This window comes from Lygodium microphyllum, chromosome 25 (assembly GCF_053477565.2).
Source record: "Lygodium microphyllum isolate KBCC chromosome 25, Lygodium_microphyllum_v1.1.10, whole genome shotgun sequence".
Taxonomy (NCBI): domain Eukaryota; kingdom Viridiplantae; phylum Streptophyta; class Polypodiopsida; order Schizaeales; family Lygodiaceae; genus Lygodium; species Lygodium microphyllum.
The window spans coordinates 91,849,962-91,856,697 of record NC_141159.1 but is presented as its reverse complement, the minus strand read 5'-3'; positions in this window follow the sequence as shown (position 1 = coordinate 91,856,697).

Genomic DNA, 6,736 nt, shown 5'->3' with positions numbered 1-6,736 from the left:
AATTTAGTTGGAGGTACACATATCTCCCTAGCCATATAGATATGCTAAAGTTGAGCAAATATTCTTGAGGTGTAGATTTGAAAGTAGTAATACATCTCTTCCAATGATAGCATGCATCCTCTTGTTTTGCTTTTTTCACCTTGTGGTAGTATTGTAATCTAATCATTTACAATAAATTTTTTGGGCTTTCAAGTTTTACATGTACTTCTATTATAGATTATGTGAGACTACTCAAACATGTTAGACTTTAGATATTCGACTAAAAAGATCTTGCAATTTTTAAATGATCGAGTATAAACTTCAAGTCCCATCATTGTCATATCTTTTGATAACTTTTGTTAGTGAGTAGGATTATTAGGACTACCAAAACATGTCAAACTTTAGATATTCCAGGTAAAAAAGAGGAGAGAACTATGAAATGGACTCTACTATCTCCAAAGCGAAGGAGACAACAATACCATATATTTGTATACATGGTAGATTTTCTTTAGCTCTTTTCTTAATCAAGGGATTAACAAAAGTGCTATTTTTTAGGTTTTTGGCCCTAATGGATAGCTAGAGTGTTAGAAAATCAAATTTCTCATATTGTAATTCAAAAATAAAATGTTGTGACTAAGTAGCAGGCAAACATTAGTAGTAAGAGTCTATGATCTTCACACTCCAACATCATCATGCTAAATTTGGGCCATTAGCTCGAGATGGCTACTCACACTTTTGACTCCTTATCAAGCCCATGGACCATAATTATAAAGCCAAGCCAATGGATTCTTGCAACTCCACTATTGTCATTATACTTGCTTGATGTGGCCTTTTGACTTGCCTTTGTTTTTCCTATCATTGGTCTACTTAACCATGCTCCATTTCTTGGAGTAAATCCAAGGTATTTGGTGCGCAGATCGGATGCCGTATGTGCGCGTAGTAAATGTCGGAAGGTCCCCAAGAACAAAAAAACTTTACTTTTTGTACGAAACTCAAGGTAAAAAGTATGCACGACATGAACAAGAGACCAATTGGAAGCAATCTCCCCCCATGCATTGTGTGAGCGCTCCACAAAGCATGTATTTTATGTATTAATCATCTTCAAGCTCAAATAATAGCCCAAATTACAAAATAGCAAGCTTTTAGCTTTTGAGTTTGCTTTAGCACAAAATAGAAATAAAGCTAATGGGCGGTGCCCAAAGAGTCAGGTATACCCAATACAATGTCCAAGTATAAATAACATAATCGTACGCCCATGCGTATACAAAATAATAAACAAATATTCAACGTCTCAATAAATAGGCGCAACAAAATATAGGCGCCATGCTTAAGGTATGCGCCCATCAAAATATAAGTGATAACTCGAATACTCGTTATTTTTCCAATGATTTCCTCCGCTACCACTGCTGATATCTCTACACATCAACTGAAGCATTCACAATCGTTAGTAAAATAATACAATTAAACCGACAAAAGTGAATACCTAGTAGTCTTCAGCTACATAAATAAATCAACTGGTTAGAAATCAATCCTAACCTTAATTTATTACGAGTGTGTACTCTAAACTCATAAACTTAGCGTCCCCATGAACTTCTCGCACAAAGAATCCACTTTGTGTATGAGCCCCCGTCATCAAAGTTTATGGAATCCACCGAAAAACCTCACGCAATCCACCGTGGCACGGAATCTACCGTAAGATATGCCTCCTAGCATCATACCCCCGAGGTGGGATAACAATTGATCTTAATTGCTATTAGCTCAATGTGGAGCTAGCAGAGTGGGGAAAGCATTTAAGTCTCTAGCGTGCATCCATTGGGCTTCTTCTACAGGATGGTTCTTAAATTTGACTAGATATCTAGAATATCTTCGGCCAGTTCTAGTAGTCATAAAGTCAATATCTATGATAGCTTCAGGTTCAAGTATTTCAGTCTCTTCCTCTAATAAAGGTGGGTTTTCATAAACAGGGTGTACAGGTAACTGGCCTCTAAAGGGTCTTAATAAACTAATGTGAAATGTGTTGTGAATTTTCCAATGAGGTAGTAATTCTAACTTGAATACATTGTCATTAATTTTGTGAATGATCTTAAATGGTCCATAAAATCTAGGGGCTAATTTGACAACTGGGTGTCTATCTACGCTTTGTAATCTACGTTTTTCTATTCTCAACCAAACATAGTCATCAACTTTGAAATTCATTGCTTGTCTTTTCTTATTGGCTTGTTTGGTATATGATTGATGGGCTTTGGCAATCATATCTTTAACCTCATCAAAAATAGTAGTGTGCATAGTAGCAATATCATCAGCACTCTGAATTCTATTTGATAAAGATGCAACAGGTGTAGACAATCTATAACCATAAATCACTTCAAACTGTGCTTTCTTTGTAGATGTGTGTGGTGTATTATTATATGCAAACTGTAATAAATGCAAATGTGTATCCCATGTCTGTGGTTTAGAAATAGTGTAAGCACATAAAATATCTAGAATAGTATTGTTAGTGGCTTCTGTTTGTCCATTAGTTTCAGGATGAAATACAGATGAGAAATCAATTTTAGTTCCTAGGTTAGCAAATAAAGTAATCCAAAAGTTGTTACAAAATCTAGAATCACGATCAGAAATAATAACTTTTGGTAATCCATGGTTAGTGAAAATAGTTTTCAAAAATAATTGTGCTGCATGTGATGCTGTTAAAGTTTTCTTACATGGAATGAAATATGCAAGTTTACTAAACCTGTCTACTACAATCCAAATCATATCATTGTTAGCTTTAGTATTAGGTAAACCAGTAATAAAATCCATAGAAATTTGTTCTCATGGTCTTGATGGAATAGATAAAGGTATAAATAATCCATACTGTTTACCATGATGTCTCTTAACTCTTTGACAAATCAAACATTCAGAAACAAAGTTAGATACATTAGTGTCCATATGTGGTCAATAAAAATCTTCAGTTAATGTACGTAAAGTAGATATGATACCTCTATGATCTTGATATGGAGAACAATGAATCTCATTCAAAACAAAAGATCTGAATGGAACTGTAACACATAATCTCTTTTCATAAAACATGAATCCATCATTATAAGACAGTGAATCAATAGGAATCTAGTTATTTCCAACTAATTTATTCCAATCAGCATGAAAAGTAATGTCCTGATGATAAGTATCTTTCATAGGAGTTAAAGAATCAAATGATATAACAGAAATATTTTGAATGGCAGGTCTTCTACTTAATGCATCGGCCACTACATTTTCTTTACCGGGTTGATATTGAATGATAGGATGAAAACTCTGAATAAAGGCTTCCCATTTGATATGTCGGTCAGATATTTGGGGTTGGCTAAGTAAATGTCTAATACTTTGTTGATCGGTCTTAATCATAAATTCAAAACCCATTAAGTAGTGTTTCCATTGTCTTAGAGCTTATACTACAGCTAATAATTCTTTATCATATGTGAAATATTTAAGTTCGGAAGGTTTCAATTTACAACTATAATAGGCTATAGGATGATTATTCTGCATAAGTACGGCTTCTATTCCAGATCCACTAGCATCAGTCACTACTAAAAAGAATGGTCTATTAAAATCAGGCAGTTGTAATACAGGAGCATGGGTTAATGCATGTTTCAATAAGTCAAAGGATTTTTGTTGATTATCGGACCAATGATAAACAATTCCTTTCTTTAAAAGTTTGGTCAAAGATAAAGCAAGTAATGAAAAATTACGCACAAACTTCCTGTAGAAACTAGCAAGACCTAGGAATGATCGTAACTCATGCACATTTTTATGTATAGGTCAGTTCAATATTGCTTTTATTTTCTTAGGGTCAACCTTAATACCATCAGATGATACGATATGACCTAAATACTCAATTTCTGTTTTAAAGAACTCACTCTTTTCCGGATTTGCATACAGTTGATTATCTTTCAACAACTTAAAAACCAAGGACAAATGTTCATAATGTTCTTTCTCATTTTGACTAAATACCAAGATATCATCAAAGAAGACAATAACACAATGCTGATATTTCAAAAAGATACGATTCATCATTCTACTAAATGTAGCAAGTGCATTAGTCAATCCGAAATGCATCACTAAAAATTCATAATGACCAAATTGTGTTCTAAATTCAGTCTTGAATATGTCAGACTTATCTAATCTCACATGATGATAACCAGATTTAAGGTCTATTTCACTAAATATGACAGAACCTTGCAGTTTATCCATAAGGTCATCGACTCTAGGAATTGGATATCTATTCTTTACTGTGATCTTATTTAAAGCACGATAGTCAATGCACATACGATAGATATTATTTTTCTTCTTTACTAACAAAACAGATGCACCAAATGGAGAACTACTAGGTCTAATCAATTCTCTATTTAGTAATTCCTCAACTTGATTTTGAATTTCTTTTTGCTCTATCTGGTTATGCATATATGGTGCTTTACAAGGTGCTTGTGTACCAGGAATCAAATCTATTTTATGGTCTTCTGGACGTGAAGGAGGTAAACCACGTGGTAGATCTTCTGTAAAATAGTCTTTAAAGTGTGCAAGAAATTCTTTATGCCTAGGGTACATATGATTTTCTTTAACTTGCAGTTCATTCACCCAAATGAGATAAGATTTACTACTTTTGCGTAATGCATGTTTAGCTTGAGTATGCGAAAGCAGTGGAAAAGCATTAGATGCATGCATGCCATACAATGTAATATGTTTTCCTTGAAATTGAATATTAATTGAATGTGTAGAATAATCTATATCAGGGTTATGCTGATGACGCCAATGCATATCTAAAATAATATTATTGGACTGTGATGGTACAACTAGAAAATTCATTCTTTCAGTGTATTGACCAATTTGAATTTCTAAGTCATGCACTTCTTGTGTTCCATTATACATAGTGCCTAAAAATGCTGCTTTAATGCGCTAATGCATAGGTACAGTCTGTAACTTCAATTCTTTTACTAGCTTTGCAGAAATAAAATCATGAGTATTACCATCATCATGCAAAATAATCTTTTCTTTTCCATGCACTAAACATTTCATTGTCAATAAAGAATGTGGAGTTGACATACCTGGTAAAGTATCCGAAGGAGTGGTAATGTCATCTTCATCTTCCGTAAAATCAAGCATTTCTTCATGTTTCTAATATTCCATTGCTCCAAGGTAGTTGATACATGTGGCTTCTTCGATTGGCAATTGACTGTTAGATGTCCAGGTTGGTGGCATTTATAACACACTATAGGTTTGGCTTTAGATACATTGTTTGCAATGGCAGGAAGTCTAGGAATATTAGGATTTGACTGTGGAATGGGCTTGGGGTTTTGATTGGTATTGGATGGTAAAGCAGATGGTTTTGCCCAAGTTTTACGGAAAGATGATGAAGGAAAACGACCTTGATTAAATCTTCTAAAATTTGAGTTGAATTACTTAGATCCATAGTTACCATTCGTTTGGAATTGCTGTGGATACTTTTCTCTTCCTCGAAGCTTGTCTTCAGTGTCATGAGCTAATGAAATTGCGTCTTCAAGAGTTGCAAGCTTGAACATATTGACTTCAGCGTAGTAATGCCGAAGTAATCCAGACATATACTTGCGCTTATGAGTCGCTTCAGGTATGTCTTCAAGCATGCGTAACTGGAGTAATGCATTCCAAAAGCGTTCGGTGTTCTGAGAAATAGGCTCACGATCTCGTTGCTGAAGAAGGTCCCATTGCTTTATGGCTTTTTCATGGAATTGTGGAGAAAGGAAATTCTGCATAAACTTCTTCTTGAAATTCTCCCAGGTAGTGGGACAATCTATACTCTTACGAACCACAGTCCACCAAAGAGATGCTCTATCCACTAAATGATTAGTGACACACTTGATTTTATCTTTTTTTCTGCATATATTTCCTCATGAAAGTAGTCATCAAACTGACTGATAAATGCAAGAACAGTTTTTCCCTCTCGAGTGTCATTGAAAGTACAGAATTTGAAATTTCTTTTACTTATCTTTGTTTCCTTGCGGATGGATTGAGCTTCGAGAGTCGCGTCGATGGTACGCCGAATAAGATCTTCAGATTGTGGTCCCCCTTTGTTGGTAGTCGATCTTTGTAAAATAGCCAATTGAACTTGTAATGCTTGCCTAGCTCATCGTTCTTCATCCAACTGCATCATAATTAAATCCAGCTTTTGCTCCATCGTAGGTTCAAGAAGATCACCTTCAGCCATTAAATCATCCATATGTGATTCCGTCATCCTGCAAAACTTCAAAAGACCTCACACTCTCAAAATCAAATTAGCGAGATGAGCGTAGCTCAAGATCGGATGTACAAGGCTTTTTTTTTTTGCTTTCACAATCTTCGTCTTTGGCTATTGCAGGATTTGTAAGCTTTGAAAAATCTGTGTTTTAATCTTCTGCGCGTGCTGAAAATGATTCAGCAAACCTGCGTATGCAAATAGTACCTTCCAATGAACAACTTTGCAGTTCGAAGTTTCTGTGCAGGAACAATCCTTCCATGAGTTTTAAACAAAAGTCAGTTTTAACTTCAGATAACTTGTCTGACTTGCAGAGTTGCAAACTTATGTGACTTGCAGAGCACCAAAACTTGCAGAACTTGGTTGATTTGGCAGACTTGCAGGATTTAGACTTTATAGACTTGCAGAACTTGGTAAACTAGGAAGACTTTAGTGATTAAGCTTTTATAAAGCTTTAATGACTAGTCTTTAAGAATTATTAAACTGGTTGCTGCCGTCGATTCGAATTTTAGGAGG